General features: G+C 32.5%; 1 protein-coding gene across 3 annotated transcripts in view; it reads left to right on the forward strand.

Moving 5' to 3' along the window:
- The first annotated feature begins 315 nt into the window (after window positions 1-315).
- LOC131847999 (potassium voltage-gated channel protein Shab) overlaps window positions 316-24,169 on the forward strand; it is a 43,732-nt gene continuing 19,878 nt past the window's right edge. For all 3 annotated transcript variants that reach the window (XM_059197729.1, XM_059197730.1, XM_059197731.1), the window contains exon 1: window positions 316-656. The gene's annotated coding sequence lies outside the window, so the exon portion shown is untranslated. The remainder of the gene's footprint in view (window positions 657-24,169) is intronic.

Consider the following 24,169-nt stretch of genomic DNA (forward strand, 5'->3'; position numbering starts at 1 on the left):
TATATACTAAAAAGATAGTTTATATGATATGAATAAAAGAAATCTGTGATAAATAGCAAACAATTTTTTTGTTGTTTTGAATATTGAACGACTGCAATTGATTTTAACAAGATTTTTGGGTTGATAATGATACCTATTAATTTTAAAAATAACAGTACAGTCACTGTTTTAAATATATTTTGATAATTTCCGAGATATCAAAAGCATTGACAACTCGAAGAAAGAAGTGGTTGTTGGTGCGTTGCGCAGAGAAAGCTCTGGGCGGGCGGATCCATGCGGGGTGGGCGGACAGCGGGCGCAAATAGCGGCAGCGCGTACTCGACGAGCACCCGGTTCGGTCGCGCAGTTTGCGCTCGGCCGCACGCGCTCTCCCGCATCCTCGCAACTCAACTCGCTCCTTATTTCGATCGCGCATCAAATACAACCGGTTAACACTTTCCGGACATTTTACATTTATTTACGAAATTCTGTGTATATACTAAGGATTTTGTGTCAGAAACAGTTGTTGTAATCAAACTACTTGTGAACCTTTCGTAACACCCTGGCCACTTCAGCGCTGGTGAGTCGACTGCCCGGCGGGAGCACAGTTTCTCCAGAATCGATAGCAGATATCCTCCCCTCCTCGACGTGTCTTCCTTCTCAAGGTCACAGTGGAGGTAAACACCGGCCACTTTCATTCACAATAAATTTAAGACCAACTTTATTCTCAAAATAAACGATCTATCTAAATGAGTTTATTTTTAAAGTGCGCTAAATGCGCAATGAAAGGTGCATATGAATAGATTTATTTACAAAATTTGTACGCTTGATATAAGCAGTTTTTGTAAGGGCCATGTTTTTGTATAACATCATATATGTATGTACCCAAAATCTATTGCAAATAAATTGATTATTATTATTATTATTAAAATGAGGAGATATTTGAAGGGATGCATAACCGGTACATTCTTACATACTTAGGTATGTTTAGTTGGAGTATATAATTTCTAATTGGTTTGGAATAAAAACAAATTGGGTTTCTCTTACGTTTTTGCGTTGATCAGTGTACCGAAGTGCATGACACCCAGTGACCCATTTTCACAACTTCAACAAATGTTGGCAAATAGGCGAGACAATTTTTACTTTCACGTTTTGTCATAATTATTTTTAGGAAACACATACCTACCTGCCTATTAATTAATTCAAGAGAAAAGAGAGATTTTAGGGAAAAGTCATCGCATTATATTTACCTATAGGTATGTTCCTATAGTATATATATAGGTACAATGATTAGGCCATTTTTTTTAATTGTCCTTTGTGTGCCCTTTTTCATTGTTCTATTTGTATTTACATTTTTTTATGTTTTCCCGGTGTTGCGCATACATAAATGAAATAATGTATAATTCCAACCAATTGAGATACAAATGAAAAACCTATCACCTTCGGTCGATACCATGGGAGGTAGCTGTCTTTAGCTATGGCACGGCGCCTGGCCAGGTAAACCAAATGTTTAAATTTTTTAAGATTAGTATGGGAGCCAATGTGCCTACACGCTATAATTCACTACGATACGTATCTTTATTGCTAGACTAGAGATATGCTTTACTCGGGTGCTATAACTTTGTAAGTTCTGTTTAACATATTATGTAGGTAGCCTTTAATTCTGGAATAAAGTACCTACCAACATATCCATCAAACAAAGAAATAATTTCTCAAATCAGTGTAGTGAAAATCAACTACCTCTCTGTAGATTGTCATAGGTAGATCAATACACACTAGAAACCATAAGGATTATTAGAGTAATTAAAATTACATACTGAGGCATAACACTATAGTCCCTAACAATAGTAGGTATGCATTGGCTAGAGGTTCTGAAGTGTGTGGTGATGTTTATGTGTTCACATTCCGTTAAATGACCCATCAGTTTACCATTCCAGTATTATTAAAAACATAATAATTGTGGCAAAAGTTTATTTGCTAGTTAGCGATGGCCTATTGACAGCACCTACTGTTGAACATATCAAGGTAGTATTTGCTCAAGAGTATACGTCTCATTCGTTTATTTTTGTTTCACGATTGTACACCTATGTATTATTATGTATATTCATTTATTTATAGCTAACTTCTAATAATGCGGGCAATAGCTTATTAGTTGATAAAAGAATATATAAACAACAAAGGATAAACAGTTTTTGACATACCTACATGATTATTACCCATGTATCTACCTACTCCATATAATTTCTAAGGTGACGGTTTCTAAGATACCTAAAATAAAATAAAAATGTAGTCTTTGCAGAGTCATCTTCGTTACGTGAACAGCCTCTTTACTATCTATTTATAGTGCAAACAGATTGATTTATAAATTATTCTGTTTTAAGGAACATGACGGTCGAATGTACAGTAACACAGCTATCGGTAATGATGGCAATGTACGACAATCCCGATATGTTTTGTGATAGAACAACGTACAGACAATTAGTTACTTAGTGGATTTTTTTGGAAAATGTTAAGCTATTAATATAACTTTAATTTGCTGCTAATAACGTATTATAGCTGCAAATGAATAATATGCATGTAATTCAAGATTAATTTGTAATTTACAAATTGTTTCCACTGAAATGATGTGCATTTGTACAGCAAATAATAAATTAAACACGGTCATATTCCGGTATCGATCCAATGTCTTTATATGCCCTAGCTATTATTGATTAGTTTTATTACTACGTTAATCAGTCGAAACTATAATAGATAGTCGATGCAAATATCTACCTACATAATTTTTTTAGAACTACGATTCGAGCCCTACTCGCAATTAGGGGCCTTAATGCCTGATTTAGGGTGTAAAATTGCCGCAACTCATATTGAATTGCAACATCTAGATACTCGAAATTAATAACTATGACTATGACATATACCTACTTATACTTTTTAATTTGTTGGTAGTCGGTACCTACTACTGAAATATTAAATATAAGTGATTATAAACCGTATCTATATTATGGAAAACGAAATTGAGTTTAGATAAAAGACTGAATAATTGTGTGATATCAGTTGAAACCATTAAATATTATTAACCTGAATACTTCCCATCTTCTACAATATAGAAAAAAAGATAAATAGCGCCCAGCGCAGACTTCTTGGATGGATGAACTTCTTTCCATCCCCTGTCGCCAATTGTTTTCAAGCTTTAATATTATCGAGCACTTTTGCATTTTAGTGCATGATGAGCTTAAGACATCATACGTTATAACGTATATCCAATACATACGTAGTTAAGTTAACTTATTCTGAATTCAATCAATAATTATGGCGACGTTTGATCGCAATTAAATAACTATTTTGTTGTTTGTATATGTACTGTGTGTGGACTTACTACGCAATATACTTTTCAACAGGATGCGTATAATATCTTATACTCGTATATTCATATCGGTAATAAAGAGATGGAAAAACTTATATATAAATATATTTGTTTCTACAATAATATTTACTGGAAATCGTGATTTTTTGTGTTGAAAATATGAGATTACAGATTAAAAATTGACAAGATATGCCCACTTTTCAATTTAATTGTACATACTGATTTTGTTACGCGGCCCTATTCAATAAATGAGTACCTCTAATGTGATTTCTTAAGCTAATCGAAATACTGAACCTTTTTAAATGCATGTATCGACAAATGTGTGTTTTGCTTATAGCCTAATATACCTATATGTTTCCGGTTTATTGTAAAAATTTTCAAGCGTTTGCTGATTTAGAATTGAGCTGACATTTTAATATATGACAATGCAGTTACAGTCATAATGTGCTAGTGTGTGGATGGACCTGGAAACCTTAATCTCGGAAGCATCGAGTTGGAGCTCAATTGTTACTTGGTTAACATACATATATTATATAGTGTCTTTTATGGACTCTGAATGTCAAAAGCTTGTAACTGTGAACTTGATGCCATTATCTTTTTCTTTTAATCGTAATAATTCAGAATTGCTGTTTAAAATAGGTATCACAAAAATTATAATTCGGTGTCCGTAGACGGACCAATAAATGGCGTCTCTTAGTCGGCAAAACTGGATAGGGTAGAGAGAGGCTTTATTGGCGTATTTCCAATACAGCAACCATGACCGAATTCGCATAAACAGTAGGGCAATTCCTACTTCCAACCTTTAAGTTTTGTAGCTCAAAAACTGAAAAAATATTATTAAAGGATAAATGTATGGTAGGTAACAAGGTATTTTTATTTTGAGAGTAGATTTAAAATAATATCTACTGATATTTTTTGGAATTGACACAACTAAAAGGGTGAAATGTTTAGAGCTTATCTATAGGCAAATATTTATTGTTCAGTAGAATAATATCATAACTACTTTTCAGCCATTATTGTCAATTATTTTATGAGCCTTTTATATATTCACAAACAAAAAAAATTGAACGGATCAAACTGAAGTTCTACATAAAAATTCTTAAATGAAGAGGAAAAGAGTAAGAGAGGATGTGTGTACGTGCCCTAAACATTTGGCCAGGTTCCAGCCACTGTGTCACTTGTGACCTGTTTCAGCTTGTCGCGGGTTCGGCATTCCCCTCCTAATTGGAGCAACGACTGTCAACAAACAGGTTTTATGGCATGTAACAAGAAAAGCATGTTATATATTGTGTGCAAAAAATTATCTTGTATTTTATCCGACTGCCTAAAAAGTAAGGACTCTACATTGCTTATGTAGGTATTAGAATTAAGCCGGCATATTTAGGTTTTATACATAAACTTAAACAATTTTAAGGATTCTAATAAACACTCCGATGTTGACTCATTAACATGACTCATATCTATATATATTATAGTGTCAAAACCCAAAAAATGAAAAATCCTTATTGTTTCCCTTAAAGATGCCTATTTAGGAAATAACTTCCTTTGCACATTACTATATTATCTTTTTAATAGGATATGAATGAGTTAAAGAACACATTTATTGTCGTCGAGGTTAAATTGTCATAGGTTTAAGTTAACAACTAAAGTAGTAAATAATTTTATCGTGTGATGTAGATTACATGTTCGCGTTCGCCAGACATTATTAACTACCTACTAGCTATCCTTTCAAAAGAGGGTTGAAAGTTCGCAGGGATTAGTTACGTCATAATGTTCCGACCAACTTGAAAGTTAGTGAGTATATGTTATGCCTATTTACAGTAATGTACTAAGTCATTTATTATAACTTAGCTCATAAATATCTCGACATTTATTTTGTAACTAGCCGAGCCCGCGATTTATATTCTAATAACTTCTTTGTTTGTTAACCAATTGGGATAACAATATTTTGTTCTGGCTTTTACTGGGATAAAAAGTAAAATATGTAATAGCTTATATTAGAGTGATCAGTTATGTTAAAAAAATTACTAGATTCTATTGTAATACTATATTATCTCTGCTATATGAAACAATATGTATATACATAGTTTAGTTAACGTATGTATTATGTTCATATTAAAGCTACCGTATGAAGTAATTTTCCATATCAGTATCCAGAATGTTTGTATGTTCAGAACGGTCCGTTTTGTTTGTGCTAAGCGAAGGGCGGCGGTGGGCATAAAGCCGCTCGCTCTTTGTTCTCACCGACCAGGCGGCCACCGATCAATATCCCCTGTAAATTAAAGATATGCGGTTATCGCTGAAAAGTTCATTAATTAACCTCTAATTGCACATTTGCTATTTATTACCAAATTAATTTAATTAAACGCATGTTTCCGGTACGAAAAAACCGACTTCAATTTACGTTAACGTTTTATACATCGACAAGTAATTAATTTATAGCCCCTGATACTTGAACAAATTAACTAATGCACATAAGCAAGAATAATGCACATAAGAAACATGCAATACTTGCTTATAATATTTGAGTATTTTTGTCAATTGGAAATCTCTGGAATATCATTGTTATGGTGAAAATGGGACCACCTCAATTTTCTGTAGGTATATCCTTCCAAACATAATGCGTTTTGAAAATCGGTATAAAAGTTGTTAGATAATGATGACAAAAATATATAATAATATATCAGAATTTAAAGATCTACGAAGCTCTTTAAGTTAGCATTAAAATGTTTTAATTTATTTTGTATACTTTTTTCATATTCATGAGATAAGTCGTATTCTCTCTTATACTTGACTTGTAGGTAGGTACTACTTATACTCTTTGCATGCCTACTAGGCCAAATATGGTGTTTAAAGTATTAAAAACCCCTGTTTTTGAAAATAACGTATTTAATATTCAATTGACGTAGATAAAAACGTCCTGAAAACATATAAAAAGGAGGAGTCCCGCCCCTAACCCTAAAAATATCAAGTGACTATATTCTATTTCAACACAGTTATCTATTCCATTAATATAGAGAGTGATAAGACACAAAATTAATTACTTTTAGTGCTATAAAATTTAATTAATGTCTTAAATATATTAACGCTTGCTGTATATTTTTTTAACAGTACGTGGTTCTTGTAGTACCTTTCATAAATGTTGAAGTCTAACTTACTACATTATATTTATATTATATAAGGTTCGATAGGTTTGTGATCAAACCAAATGACTGCAACACAAATATTTGTATATGATTTATTATAATTGGTAGTTAAACTAATCGAGATTAAGTTTCTTTGACGGCTCCAAAATACGAAGATTCATAGAAAGTAGTCATAACGTTAATTGGAATGTCAAACACATAGGTGAAATTTCCAAATCTAATAGGCTAGAAGTAAATATGTAAAGCAGTAAAGGGGTATGTAACATGAACTAGGAAGCACTATGGGATTTCCCATTTAAATCTGTATGGAAATCCCAACAATTGTGCGAATTAGATCTAGATGGTTCAAAAAGACCAGGCAACGCTATTTTTCATAATTGAATGCATTATATATTTGTGTTCAACAAATTATCAATTACATATACAAGTAAATCTTTTTAAAAATTACTTACGAAATGTGGATACCTAACATAACTTCATTAAATAGCTATCAGGATCCCATTGAAGGCTGGTGGCGCCGGCCGCCGCCGCCCCACATCGGCTAATCGCATCAAGCTTTCACCGCGAGTCTCGCATGTGCGTTTTTTTCACACAATAATACCCACCTGCCTTGTTTATATGCCATAATATACTCATCAATCAACACTGAAATAACTTTTTACATTAACGCTATAGTGAAAATGAATGGCTTAGAATTTGGAACATTTCTGACAGTCAGAAATAAAGTAGAAAGTAGATTTGTTTATACTTAGAAATACAAGTAAACAATACAGTATTATAAATATGAAAGTATTCGTCTGTTTGTAATCAAGAAAAGGTAATAAGTTTAGCATTTAGCATTATTAAATGACAGAATGGATCTCAATGAAATTAGGTGTTAATTATATCGCATACATTTTATCTAATAAAAAGCAGACGAAGGCACGGGTAAAAGTTAGAAATACAATAATGGTGTAAATGACTTCATCAAACAAACTAGAAGTTAATTGTCGATGTGAGAGTGGAATGGCCAATATCGTTAGCATTCCACACATCTACTGATGCCAACTGCCAACCCGCGCCTGTTTACACCACACATATTATCAAGGCTGAACTTTTAATCGTATTTGATTGAGGAAGTGTATATTTTTAAACCGAGGAAATGGCGCCCTATGCAATAGATACTAGATCTTCGCTAAATTATTATGTGTTTCTTTTGCCAAATTTTACAAATAGGTATTTTATGGAGTGTTGCTTTATCATTATTTTGTGACTTTGATATTATTTTTCTCTTATGTACTTGTACATAAAATTGTAATAGTTATTTATTTACAGTTGCTTTGTATAGTGCACATAGTAAGTACCACAGTAGAAAAATATCCTACCCGTAATGAACTGGAAGCAACATTGTAATAGATATATACTAAATAATCTGCCTATCTACGAAGATTAAAACATAAGCCTATTACTCACTAAACGATTACTTGAATGACGAGTGTGCATGGCAATAGTTGTTCATGCACTGAATTTTCATTTAATGTTAGACATAGACACCTATATAAATATACATTGTAAATAAATTGGCTTTAAAAAAAAAAGTAATTCAATTGAGTTTCTTGCCAGTTCTTCTCAATTGGATCTATATACCGAACTGGACGGTAGGGAAAAAAAATAAAATTAGAATGTAAAAATTTGACGTTTATAAGCGGCTAAAATGTCCTACTATGAATAAATGATTTTTGAATTGAATATGTAGAATATGGGTATATGGGTCTCTATTTCGACGATAAAGTTAATAAATTTATATAATCTATATCTGTATAGTGACGTATATTTTAAACGTAGTATCATTACTACGCTTAAAATATGAAGATGAAGATGAAAAAGTTAAAAGAATACTCTATGCCGACACCTCTTACAATATCCTAGAAATAAAACAATTTAGACAAACATTTAAACAATTAAAAATGAGCCAAAAACAAAGTGATCATTGATCCGTGATTGACATCTTTATTTTGAAAGTATTTGTAATAATTCTGGTAGTCATAAAGATATTCAGACTGTTATCAAGTAATGACGTAAAGCGATGTATTTCATATTAACAGTGGTGTGCACCAAGTGTCGATAATGCGAAATTGTTAGCCTAACAAATACACATCTATTTTATCGTGCCATTAATCATGATAACGGAATAATATTTGCATTTATGAAACTTAAATAATAGGTGGAACCAATATTTCCCATTTATTCAACAGTGTTTGTTTGATACTTAAATAATTATCTCAAAATAATTACATTACCTACCATGTACCAAGTAATAAAAGAATTACGAAATAATTTCTTTGTTAACTCAAAATACGTAAAAATGTATCTTGTTGTATTTATAATTTTATAATTACTTTAATCTTATGGAAGTTTACGAGAAAATAATACTGAATAACATCAAATTAGGGCAGATACGTATTTTACATATTGTCTAAAAATTCCGCCATTTTACGAAACTAAGAAATTGTTTACGTAAAATACCATTAATTAAAGTTCTGGTTCATTTTGTGTTAACCGAAGCATTATTTACGCAAAATACCATTTACGCTAATTGCAGGATAGAAATATTAGCTGAATACTGTTTCGAGGTGTTGTTTTCTCAAATGAAATCAGTTACAAGTAGGTAATTAGAAATGATCAAGCAACAGATAAATAAAACTATTAGCACATTATTTAACACCCTTAGTTTAATTAATGTGTGATAGAATTGACAACAGCCGCACCATCTTAGTGACAGTAATGTTCATGATGTTTTTGATACCAGTAAAAGCAGTAAAAGATAAACTGGTCATTTACTAAGAAGTCTTTTTTTGAGGCTTTTAATACTAATTATAATATGTAGCTGCCTTAACATTCTCTGCTGCTGACTGCTGATACACCCTCGATTTTGCCCTAGGAAGCCAGCGAGTGCAATCGTGAGTGATTACACTTTACAATTTTTCGTGATCACTCTTTTGCGCGTATGCCATGGACGTCTTTGACATTCTTTTAAAATTTTATTTTCTATCCCACAGATTTTTTTTTCCAAAGACACGTTTATAATTTATATATCATTACATAGTATAAAGTAAAGTCGCTATCGCTGCCTATCCCTATGTATGCTTAAATCTTTAAAACTACGCAACAGATATTGAAGTGTTTTTTTTAAATAGATAGAGTGATTCTAGAGGAAGGTTTATTTATGTTTGCAATGATAATTAATTATTATAAAAACGATTGAAGAACGCGAGAATGCGCGAGCTGGTAGTGCACGCAGTCTCTCTCTCTCTCTTCTCATTCTCTTTGTCTACATTTACATTCGCATTATTTTTTGCGTGAAAGTCAATTCCCACGTGGAAAAACATACGTGTAAAGGCAGCTAAAGACACATATGTTTTTGTGTCATTCTTAAAAGCACTACTTTTAGCTCGCCGTACGTTAACAGTCCGAAGCATGAACCAAGAGTTTTCTTAAACTTTTATGTTTTCTCAAAGCTCGCGTACCTATATCAGGCTATATGGAAAAATAGTCATTATTTTAGATAATCTAGAATTTATTATACAATGTAATCAAATTTAAAACTTATGTATGTACTAATATAAGATACCTAATACACATGAATATTAGTGGCGTGACTGGTGTATCTCTTACCACAGGTAGAAAAATATATGTAGCTAATATTAAAATATAGCTTAGGTTTGTCTAACAGGATTCATGTACATAGTAAGTAGATGAAATATTTTTGTAATGGAAACCATTGTGTTCTGGAGATTAGGCTTCAAATGTGCATTATATGACATAGATACTCTCTCTTTACAACAATGCAAGTCTACATTGAATAAGACGTGATATAAGAAAAGAAGCGTTAACATTATGTAATACAGCTCCAGCAGCTCTAGGGAAGGCGGCTGTTATTTATTCTCTTTTCCTGCATATTAGTCATTACTATGGTGCCAGCCCTGACCTATTTACAGAGGCCTTCGAAGATGTTTTGCTTTAGAAATTGATTACCGTGTTCCGACCTGCGCTACATGGTTGCATTGAACGGCTTGGTTCAATGCTTGAAGCATCGTATTGCAGGGAGCATGCATTGTTTTACGCCGTTAAAGAGAGAGAAACAAGGAGAGATAATCACTATATAGGTGATTGTCTCTCCTTGTTTCTCTCTCTTTATATATAGGTATTAGATATAAATCTTGCAGATAGTAGTACCACAGATAATATAATAAGTACATACATACATAAACTGCATGCAATTAAATGAATCAAATAACGAGCATTACACTGTAGTGGTGGTCAGTTATTTGCAAATAACCGTATTTTCCCATTTTGTTCATATTAAAATAAAAATATTATTTTGTTTTTATTTTAATATGAACAAAATGGGAAAATACGGTTATTTGCAAATACAAATTAGTAAATATTTTATTAGTTATAGTCAATCAAATTAGTAATTATATTATCTAATCAGTTGTAATGATATTCCACATATAATATAAATCGTATTTTGTTTATCATATTTGTATTAGTATATCTTTACCATAACCGTACAATATCAGCAGAGGTTTTAACAGCTTAACCAAGTTTTAGGGGTTTTGACACAAATTGATTGTAAGGCATAGATACTTTTTTCTGTCCATTTAATGTGACCCGGTCACGCAGAGAATCCAGAGCATAGCTAGAAAATGGTATAATCGATATTGCAATTTAATGTTGAGTGTGGTGAGACAGCTCGCCTCGCCTACACTGTACGTCGGCAGCGCGTCCCGCGGCGGGCGTCCCCGGCCGATCCGCCGAGCCTCACCCAGTTGGCAGCCAGGCGCTGGCAAGGCACCAGTTCTGCTTACAGTGTCACTGCCTCAGGTGCATTTCTATGGCCGCACGTCACCTTTTGATTACACTCTTGTGAAGAAAGTTCTGTGGCACTTATATTTGTGGCTTGCTTGTTGCGTCAGTCGCAGCCAGCTGTCACTGAACTAATTAAAGTGCTGATTCGTGTATTGGTGTCGAAATACAACTTCGTTTCTGTTATATCGTCTAGTTTTTACGATACAATTAATCTTGTACAGTTTGGCTAATACTTAAAAAAACCCGGTCAACTGTGTTTTAGATTCATACGCTAAGAGTTCCATAAAGATAATAAATAACTCTAAACACAATTTTCATTCCGCAAACTCTGAAGAAATAGAAAAGGGAAATAGTGAAGACCTTTAGATACATTTTATACTAAAAGATTTTATTATCTATAAATAAGCTGAAAATATATAATTTTACCTTAGTCTAGAGTACCTTTACGTCTTATCTAGTCATATTTTAGAATTTCGACTCTACTTTGTAGTTTCCTCACTTTACTAATAAGATTATTATTTTTTTATTTTAATAATTTTTGTTCTATTTATAATAACATTGAGTCGATTTATTTATAACAATTTATTCCAAATAACAATTATAATATAAATAACAATTACAAATAAATGATGTTTAAAAATTTATAAAATATGAACTAAATGGTGAAAGTAACTCTTCTATATAGTATTCTATATCTTCTATAAATTATATAGAAAGTAGTTCTAAAAACAATTTTTCAATTATTCTTTCAATTGAGTTACAGAGGTTATATTTAAGTTTATTAATAAATTTATTGATTACTATGAATATCGTTTGATTCACTTACTCAAACGTATTCGTTTTCGCGACTTTAGGGTGAAGCAACCTCCCCTTGCCACCCTTGGAAACAGTTTTCTTGAGTCAGCTTGTGGGACACATGTCCCAATACTTTCCAAGGAGAATAGATGTGGGTACAGTAATTGTGCAATGGGAAATACCTTATTGTGTGGTTTTAGGAGGCAGTATGTAAATTTAGAATTTTGAATCGTAAATAAATACATTTATAAATAGCAAAACAATTAAAACAAACTGTGTCATATATTTTTTTTATTATTTTTAACACAAATTTTATGGTTAATGGAACTACTTTTATGGTTAATAATTGCCCTATGAAACGATTTTTCAACATCACAGGACGTAAGAGACTTTCTAAAAAAGTTAAACTAAAACCCTTAAATTAAATATATAAATTGACGCAGATAATCACTAGTGTTCGGCAGTATAGTAACTAAACTATGCTTCGACATTTAGATAAGAATAATAACGACCTAAATTCTCTATAATAATAATAAATATTTAATACTCTTGTTACAAATAAACCAAGTATACTAATAAAAAATTACTAGTAAAACAATAAGTATACTCATCAATATAATAATTTGCAGAACGCTGTCTAATACAGTCACATTACATACGCATGAATAGAGAGATATATAAAATGATGATGAATCATATTACTTTAAAACATTGGTAGGTATCTAATCTATCAACCTACACAGAGTGCGCCATGCACTATAAATACGTGAATCAACTAGTAACCAGTTATTTTGAAAACTATTGCCGCTTCAGTGTATTTTTAACCAATTTCAAAAAGGATTGCAACGCTACTTTTTAGTGTTCTTTTTTAAAACTACACACGAATAAATCTAATGAGATTTTCGTTGAAAATACATATTATATATGCGACACATAATATGACTGTAGTTAAAAAGCGACTATTAATACATAATTAATGATATAAATAAAATGACAATTCAATTTAAATTATCTGTAAAAAAACCTAATGTTTTATTTTGGTTTCACATCATAGTCATACTTATAAATGTATTTTCAACTGGTGCATTGTGCAGTACCTTTTTTTGTCATTTGTGCAGTAGTCGAGGCGCAAAGCCACTGCTCTGAACGGAAAGCGACATATCCGGCATGAAAGTTTCTTGTGAAATTAAAAAAACAAAGAGGACGACTAATGTACAGCCTTTCAAGAACTAAATAAAAAAGAGAACCTCATTTTAAGTGCGTATGGGTTCACTATAACCATACCACGGTGCGCTATCATCGTCGAGTCGTTTAACTAATATTAAAATGTAATGGGTTTCACGTTTTTCGTCTCTGGCCTTATTAGGTATAGGCGATCAGTGGAGTAAACCGTAGCACCATAGGAATTTTTACTCCGGTAACACTCGAACTTAAAACTAATAGATATGTATATATGTTATTACTGTCTATGGTGTTTGTGTGTGTACTTACTTTATCAGGGTCAGAACGGTGTGTCCAAACTAATAACTACTCAAATTTAATATAATATGCATTGAATGAAAACTATGGGCATATTCTGGAACAAGTGTCTACCCCGCATCGGCATAAAAAGAATGGAACGCAGTTGGTCATTAACCAGAGCATGAAGTAGACACGTTCCACTATTTTTACCTAAATTACTTTTAAAGTTGCTTGTAGTATGTAATATTATCATATCTGTGTTTGTAGTAAAGGGATAGTCTTAATATAGAACAAATAGGAATTTTACAAAAAATATCCACAACATAAATACGACGTCATGTTCCTTTAGACTTACTCGTACTTATAACGAGTTAGAAGATAATACCCAGTTTACCTTCCAGTTTTCAGTAAACTTTTAAATAAAATTTATATCATTATGTATGACATAAAAAAATAAAGTATAATATTTTTTTTGTTTCTAAATTGTGAAAAAGTTGTAGTTAACTATAGTCACTATTTCAAATTAAATTCAGTAATCTAATATTGTTTCTGTATTTCAATATTGAATTAATGTTTTTGTGGGATATCCGGAGTCCGGTGCGATGACTGGAACTCATTGCGCTGAGAATAGCCTCTTTGGTAGGTTATTACTCTGTTAATTTTTATTCTGAGCTAAAAATATTGTACCTTCACGACTGTTATACCACATGGGGTAGTCAAGGCATTGTCAATTGCCAACGACCTAGTGGAATTACAAACTTATCACATGTTAAGTGTTGCAATTCCAGGATAACTTGTGATAAATGTTGCTAGGATAAGTAGGTTAATGTATTGTTAAGGTTAAGGTAAGTATGGTGTTGGTCAGATTTTAATTTATTATCTATGGGGTCTAAGATTGTGTAGTTACAGTATTACAATATTCTTATAAATGTCGTTAGTTTACAACTGTAACTAATGTTATGATTTTTGAGCACATGTTTGCAATTTTTTGTTCCTTTATATCATTCAAACATATATATGGATTTTAATCATTCGGGTATCGTTAGATTTGTTGCACTTCATTTCATATAGATAAGGTAATCAAAGTTAATATAAAAAGTAATCCTCTCATAATTAATAGACTTTGTTTTTATTTTTCGCTTTTAATATTTTTGATACCTTTATATTAAAACGAATTATAATTTTATTTTAATATATTTAATAACATACATTTGATAACACAGTTATTATTATAGATTATAATGTGCATTACTTCACTTAAATATGTAAGTATTTATCGTTATAATTTGGTACCCATACGCCTATGTATTGTCAACAGTATAATTGTATATATCACGTGTATAAAATAATATTATTTGATGTAATGGTGTAATCAATACGAATAAATAAATTGAAGTCAGGTTTTTAGTAAATTAATATTTAATAAATAAATAATTATTTGAATAAAAAAATAAAGTAAAGTCCGCGCGGACGCAGTCGCGGTCTTCAATTGCGACTTAACGCTTGACTAAATCATTACGATATGATTGATTTTGTAACTGGCATTCAATATAGAGTAGTAATGCGTAGAGCAATGAAGAGGCCATAAAATATTTTACTGCAAAACATTGGTGATTGCAACTATCGTTATATCGCATGCACAAAATACGGACTAATTATGTTGTTTAGAACAATGAATGTTGCTAATTTGAGTTACGAGTCGTCTTGTGGTTCGCACTATAAATTCTCATTAACGACTCACATCCGTTCGATTTAGACAGGCCGCACTACGTCGGAGTCGATAGTAACTCAACTTTCCATGACTTTATACAAGTGTAAATTTCTTACCAGTGTGTACATATATTTTCATAATAACTTGTTTACAGAGAGTTACAATATATATGTTAGTTTTATACTCATATATACTACTATAGTGCCTAAATTTAGTCTAAATAAATCCAAGGAACATTGTATGTAAATCAGGATACCCTAATACAGTTTATTTTTTCTTACTTACTAAAAAATAAAAAAAAAGATATTGTTTTACAAATTCATATCACACACTTTATCACACGCGTCGTATAATTAGTAAAATTTCTTGTATGCTCCCGAATTTAGGTAACTTTTTATGGTACGAATAGGAAGAACCAAGGGCAATAGGTAACTTGCTTACTAACTCTCCTCTCCTACTCCTAACCCTTGTTTCATTCAGTTCCAATTCTTTGTATTTATAGTTATACTTGTTCCGTGAACTTGTTCTTACCTTCAGATTATTACCTTCTGTTAATGTTTGGTTGCTTTCGTTTCAGTTAATACTTAAGAGTAGCGAAATAGAATGTCCTTTCGGTAGAATATTTAATTTAGTGTGTTCGATTAGGTTTGTTTACTCAAGCCGGAGACTTATAATTCAAGTTTTAGTTGATTATGAACACACTTTCGAAATAACAGAAATATCGAATATTGCGTAACAAGATTAGATACTCTTAATGAAAATGAGGACTTTTAAAGTAACATCGGAATTTGTTCCTATATAAATATTTATATCAATAACAACGGTAACGGGCGCTGACCTAGATATACAGCACGAACATTTTAAGGGAGTCGAAACTAACAACTATCATGTAAACAGGGGTGCTTGCATTGACTAGTGTGCGTGTGTGGGAAACCGCTTTTGTCCGGTTGTAAGGTAGGGCAATCAACTGATGAAAAGATAATGACAGCTAAGTACTTGAGAGAATATCTAGGTCACATAGTCTGTAGGTATAGGAAAATATTTAATTTCTTTATTTGTTGTCTTACTTGAAAGAAATATAAATAGTCTTGCGTTAACATATTAAATGTATGTTATGCTGAATTATGTGAATAAAATTATTATATACAGATTGATTAATACACAGAACAATAATCTATCGGAATTCATGTGACGCCACACGGCATACAATTACTCCTATACATAATTTAATACATACCTACACTGTCAAGAGTTTACTCCACAGCTTTTAACAATGTACACGTAATAATAAATTATCTTTACTTTTTAAATTGATATTTGATATTTCATAATATATTAATTTATTGTGGTATTCTATTCATGACACTATAGTCGTTTAAAAGAAATCTTATCAGAGTCAAACTAGTTAAAATAATGTATGAAAGAAGTCAGCTCTATCAATTTAAAAAAAAATTCACGAAATTGGTTGTAGGTATATTTCATATTAATACTAAAAGTGCCACTGTCGATTGATTACTATTACAAATGAATATATACAACTCTTCATTGTGATAATAATAAAACAAGATGTTATACCACCATACATGCATATCGTTAAAATTATCGTAAATTTAGAAGACATTCACACTGACCGTCGTAAAGGCGTTATAAATATTTACTACTGTCAAGGTCGGGTCGGCTCTATTAGCGTCAGATTAACAGTGTGCGGGTTAAATCGGTATTAACGGAACATCTCTGTTCACCAGCTAGAATATTTAATAACATACGTTACCGTCACATGCGCTGTGGGGTGCCTGTGTTTACAATGCTATATAGTTTCGTATTCGCGTCAGCTGTTCGTTCTCTAGGCTGTAGTAAAATCTAAAACATTGCATTAAGACACATTTAAACGAACAATTTACAGCATATTTTATATGCATATCTTTTTATGGACTGTCTTAATTAGTATATAATAGTCATCTAATCCCAAGCAAAGCAGAGCTTGTGTTATGGGTTCTAAATAACTGATAGAAACAACGGAATATATTTTTTTACAAATACATGCATATTATACCTATGTAGAAAACAACAAGATCAACAAACAATTGTACTAATGTTTGTATCGTCCGAGGGATTGAACCCGTCACTATCAGATTTAATGCGGTATGCTAAACTATGTAAACACAGAGTCTGTCTGTTCAGATATTGGGTACAATACATTATATTTTAAATTAGCCCTGCTAATTTTGTCTTTACAGTTAATTTGTTGTCACAATCATCAGTCATATTGTCGCTCATACTTAAAAATAAATTTTTAATAATCACTATTTTTATGAATTCAAACAAAAAAGCGAAAATTGTCTGAAATTTGATTTTATCTGTCTTTCCGTCCAACTGTCATAGCTCTATATTTGAGAGAGCAATAATATGATTTGAACTTTGAATCAGTTTTGTATTTCTATATAAAAAAAAACATATTTTCACTCTCATTGCAAGAGGGACAATAAGGGGGAAATGTGGTTTGAAATTTTAAAGTAGATTTTAAGTTTTATACGTTTGTGTTGTATTATATACGAGTACATATATCATTGCATAGTATAAAATAAAGTCGCTGTCGCTGTCTGTCGGATTTTGAAACGGTTTCTTTAATACATTGCCTCTATGTATTAAAGAAACCGTTTCAAAATCCGTATATATAGGTTTATATATATATAATACATGTACACCCGGGCGAAGCCGGGGCGAGCGTATAGATGTATGTATATACTCAATATCAATACAAATTGATATTGAATTTGTACATCGTAACATATGTTCTAATTTTCTATTATTTTTAATAGCAATTGCATTTTTTATCATTAGCAACGATAATTTACTTTCATTTCTCTATTTATTTTGGATAAGGTAATTACAATTAATTTAATTACTAAAGCAGTTGCGAATAGAACATAAGTTTCGAATAAATTCAGATCTAAAGGAAACGAAATCGTATATAACGTTAATTCAAGTGCATTGAACAGCGTGAGTTCGTTTTGTATTGACTGGCTGCGCCTGTTACATTTATTATTTACCTACACATATACGACGCAGAATGTTACCGCGACTTCGCCTGCACCGACTTTACCACCTTCCTAATAAAAAATTGCATGACTTTGCTTTCGCATTTATATATATATATATTTAATGGATGATAATGGAATGGCGCATCCGTCTGCGCTGACGGTTTACGCTGGCGGGGCACCACAGGAGGATGATAAGATGAGCATGAGGTCACGTCAGTTAACCCATCGTGACAAATTCACCATGAATTTATCACGCTAGCTTTGACGATAACCGCGTGGTGTTCAACTTGACATGTATACATTGCTAGGAATGGAGACATTGTCCACATTACTGACAATCCTCTTTCCCCTTTTCGCATATATTAATGTTGAATAATGCCTCCGATATAAAGATATATTGTTTAGTATTAATTTTGTGCATGTGAACCATGGTATGTAATTGTGTTTATTCAAGTTGATATGTTGGGCGCGTGTCCATGGTATCACATGGTAATGACAATCAATAATGAAGGTATAGATTTATATTTAACTACGTTATGTATTGTATTATAGTCTTGTCGGTTTTAAAAATTAGAAAATAAATTTAATTTATGTAATCAAGCTTAATGTTAATGGGTAAATAGTAAAAAAAAACTGGTGGAACTGAATAATCTCCCTTCAGTAATATTTTCGTTGTAATATTAGGAGTTGTCTCCCATATTAGTTTGGTGGAAAACTTGATTAGGGTCCTTGAAGTGATGACAACCAAAATCCTTAAAAGATTGTTTTAAGAAAATTACCCTATCGTATTTTAAGGGGTCATCTTATAATATAATTATTATTTTTTAACTTGAAGTCGATTGTTACTAGACAATGGGCACACGTTACCGAATCGGCTGCTTGCCAATGTGTCGTAAATTGGTAGGATAGCTCGTAAATTCCGCCATTATTGACAGCCATTAAATTGGACACTTTATAGGTCTCGCGGTCACGGCAGCCCTGGCCAGTCACATTTGGCCCTCGGTCCCTTACCACTTTAATACAGCTTACGGAAATAAAGGTTATTTTCTAACTTCATATTAATCAATATTTATTTATTTTATTAACATACAGTTTACACTCATTTAAAAAATCTGAATAAATAGGATTGAATTTATTAAATTTGTATAGAGTCGGGTAAGTACCTACTGGTTTTTAATAGTGTAATGAACTGAATTAATATATACTCGTAAATGATCTGTTAGCGTTCCATTGCAGAGAGCTGTATCTCAGCATACGAGGAAGATATTAGACCAGGTACTATTCTATTACACCTAGCAAGCGTTTGAAGATGAATTTTAAGTTATATTTTTCACTGGTAGTAGTAGCTTCTTACGACTTTATTTAAAACAAAGATGGCTGACACATTTTTAATCCGTCTCCATATGACAGGTACATCACCAGTGTATTGTGTAAACGAACAATTATTTAAAATGTTGGGCTTTTGTAGGTTTTCACCGAAACTACTAAGGCCAAACTGAGCTTATATATTTATTAGAGAAATTATTAAATAAAAATGATTTGTGGGTGGGTATAAACTACAAAGTTATAGGTATTTGCGGTCAATGATAATACATTTTATTGACCGGACGACAGACATTATTATGTCGTATATATGTTCCAAAAGCAATTTACATATTCAATTTGAAACTAATTCTTACGAAAACTGTACATACATATATCAAAACAAAATATTTTGTAAAAATATACCCGGTATACTAATCTGTTAAACATTGTTTACAGATCGTGTTTTAAATTTCATTTAGCAAACTCAGTTTCAGTTAAATGTCTGAGGAAGTCCATCCCAGAGATTACCAACCAGTGTATCAAGGTTAATCGTGTATTGAGTTGTTTACATGAGTTAGTTGTAATAGAGATAATAGCGACTCTTGATATTTCTCTTGAACACTGTGAAAGTGTCGATTTATCTCTAAAACATTCTTTACATATATATTAACCTTATTAAAGGCTCATAAGTCATAAACCATTGTTTTCATTAATCGACTGGAGCTTATACATAGTCTATGTGGTTGAGTGACCAAATTCAGTTGTTGCCGGAAGGTATCAAGTCTGTACACGAGTTGTATTCTGCAATTCAAATGTTTATAACGTTAATTAGAAAACGCTCCTAAAATATCTAGGTACTAAAGATCTACTAAAGTTACAGATGCTATCTGTGAAAGTACTTTGCTTACACCAAGGAAAAAGTTGTCCTTCATAGAAGAATGTGGATAAAAGATACCTCGAGTGCGAAGGCCATAAAACTGTACGTTACTGTTAAATGCAATATACGACATAAGAGATGTTACACATTTGTCCTTACAAGTGGCGATCTAATATGATGGACGATATCAAGGTTGCTATGGGTATTTTCTTGTGTAATGTTGATAATGTCTAAAGGGAACGACTACCATTTTCATTGTGACAGTTTTTTGGGCGTTCAAAATGTAGGGTTTGGTTTATTTACAAGGAAACGTTCGGTTAGAAACTTCAGAATTGCTGATATTATGATATTAGTTATAATTATAAACTTTATTTTTGTAATAAAGCTTGATATCATAAGCTGAAAATATATTTCAGCACTGTTTATGTGACACGTAATAACATTTCATCCAGTAGAATGAAAATTAACAGCTGGGTCATTAGAGAAAATGTGAATGATTCGTAAATAACATACACCCACTTATTATTATACCCATGGCATAATAACAGGATCTACGGACATACGTGAGAATTTAAAGATCCGCGAATGTAAGCTCGTCGATCGACGCGCTTTGCCGGCCGGAGTCGCGGTCACATCCGACAGCTGCCTCGGCAAAAATATCTCCACTCGGCATATATCTCCAATGAGATAGCCAGCTGTGTGTAGTTCACGCTACAAGCTAGTTGCTTGCTAGTCGTACAAATAGATAGGTCAATGTCTCGAGCTAGATCGAGCGCTTACCGAACGCATTACGACCTAATGTAGGTTGAGTGATTACGTCTTACTCATTTTTGTATTACATAGTTCGTCATACCGGAACAGTAGTGTAAACCTACGTTGATTCACCTGGGTATCCCCATATACACGAATAACTTGTCGTCATTCTTTCTAGAAGTCAGCAGAAAATCATGTTTTAATTATTTCAGTATAGTTACGTGTAGTCTTTGTTGATTTTTACGATTTCTGTTAACAATCACTTTTAAAGAAATATAATCTCAGTATTAGCACAATTTTGTAGGTTTAAATTTATGCTCATTCATAGTCTTCTTTATAGGTTGTGTTATATTTACTGGAAATTAATACTTTATTTTATTATAATTGTGGCCAACATTTTTATAATGACGAAAAGGGTACATTAAAGAGATTAATAAATGACTAAATTGTTGCTTATTATGAATTAACGAAAAAATAAATTTAACTCTATTTTGAGTACCTAAAATCTCCATAGTAGATTCTCAAGTGGGCATAAAATTTAATCGTTCATTGTTTACACATATTTATACGCAATTATTAATCAAGAGGGAATCGTGGGATCACTGCTCTGTCTGGAATCAACAAACGACGCCAACAGTGACGAAAGAGTTAATATTAAACGACCGCGTATGATATGCGGTAGCCCTGCACCAAGGCGAGGATGAAAATATACAAGTTGACCTACGTCGCCGGCGCCACACGCTGCGATGTGTGTTTGTATGTACTTTGACATCAGACATGCTGCTTCCTGTACATTACCTTACACATGTCAAACTAGATCAGACATTAGTATGATGTAGTTTTCTAATGGTGAAATGTGGGTAATGAAAAGTGTTGATCAGTTATTTGGGTTGTGAGTACACATGCATTAGTAACTAAATTGGATACTAATGCATGTATATTGTTTGGAATTGTGGGTTCATTGTTTTTTGACCTTGTGGTAAATTTTCAGACAGATTGCGTTCTTATTCCCATAGTAATATAAGATCCAGTTTGGTAAAACTTGTTAATACATACTAACAGTTTGAGCCACACTTGATGTCATGTGACGAGAATGTTCAATCAAAAGTTGATACAATAGCACAAATTGCGATATTAGCGTAGGTTTACGGTATAGCTGCAGCTGAACTTCTTGGACTGGCTTATCATTTTTATGTAATTGAAATGTAACAGTACTACAGAGACACCGCCTACCTTAGGCACAGTTTACCTCTTATTACACTGACAAAACAGATCATGTACTTTACAGTACAGCATGGCTAGATGTAATTTTATAATGGTTGATAATCGAATCCTGCCACCGAAATAACGTCAAGCGGCGCGGCGGGCCAGTGAACGATAGTAAAATGAGGATCAATCCATTTAGGGCGAATTCACCAGTAATTAACGGCCTCGGTGGTCTAGAGGTTTACACCTTTACTTGGTTCGATTCCTTGCACGGACAAGTATTTGTATTCATGAGCACGATTGTTTTTATCAGTCTGGGTGTTTCCTATGTATATCATTATGGTTTCTATAGAGAAAACGTACGGGTTGACCTGATAAGGTATATTCTTAGCAACTGCTGACAATCTCTGTCACCCGTAGTCGACATTTAATTTATTAATAAAAATACTAGATGTATTTATTTATTGCCATTCACATCCATATAAATCCGTACCTGTGATTGCCCTTTTTGACATTATTAATATTGTAGGCACAATATTAACAAAATCAGTAACAGTGAGTAAGTGTACCTACTCAACATCACACACATGTAAACTTTGAGGGTAACCTGTTGAGGCAGTTCAGTCACAAAAAATTGAATTTTATGTTTTACAGCAAACGAGTGGAAATGGGCTAAACGGGTCTAAGCATTAACTAAAAAAGTTTTACTACGAAGTATTCGCGCACGCGAGGCGGGTTTTATGCAATCGTAAAGTTTTCCCCCGGGACAGCACGACCGCGGCCCGGAACGGACAACATTATTTCGTTGGTGACTCGACTTTACGAAAATTAAGGTAGATCATTCAGAAATCTGCATCGCATCGCATACAGGGTCCCAAGTACACTACATAAAAACATTAAAATGATAATATTTATTGTCGAATAAATTACATAAACTATGTAGTATGTAGAAAGCTATTACTATTCGTGCTTTTGGAGTTATAGGCACCTAAATACGGCTTTTCATAGATTATGAGACTTGATTACCTATTGAATTACCTAGTATCTACTAGCAACTAAATATTTGACATATTTAAAAAAATAGTACAACTCAAATCAATACAAAATATAAAATCCAATTATAGTAGATGCCTACATAAATGAAGTAACATGCATACATAAATTAACATTCACAGACGAGTAAAATGAAATAACGAGTAAAGTAAAATGAAATGAAATTATTCCATAGAATTTTATGATTAAATTATTAGTTTCATACATCATCAAATTAATGCACTTATTACACGGTTTGCAAATTTTAGTAGGTACTCCTAATTTGGTAATCAGGCGGGCTAATATTCTTTTTTAAATAAACTATATGCCAATTACTATCAACCTGATTTTCATAGTATGGGTATTTTTATCTATAGTTTATAGATAATTATTTTAGAATTTAATTTACATAACCCTACGATGCACCTAAGCGAAATGCTGATACCGGCCCCTGTTACAACGTTTAAAACGTCACTCCATTAGCATTGTTTTCCATCCACGACAATTATGTGTACGTATTTGCGAGTGGCTCGAGATAAGCGGGAAGAGTCCGGGAGGCATGCCAAAAACACTTTGGTGCTAAATGTGGAGGGACACGTCACGGACGACTCGCGCGAACACTCCCGGCTACATACGTACTGGTTGCAT

The sequence above is a fragment of the Achroia grisella genome, unplaced genomic scaffold, assembly GCF_030625045.1.
Source record: "Achroia grisella isolate CSIRO2021 unplaced genomic scaffold, CSIRO_AGI_Agris_v1 utg546, whole genome shotgun sequence".
NCBI lineage: Eukaryota > Metazoa > Arthropoda > Insecta > Lepidoptera > Pyralidae > Achroia > Achroia grisella.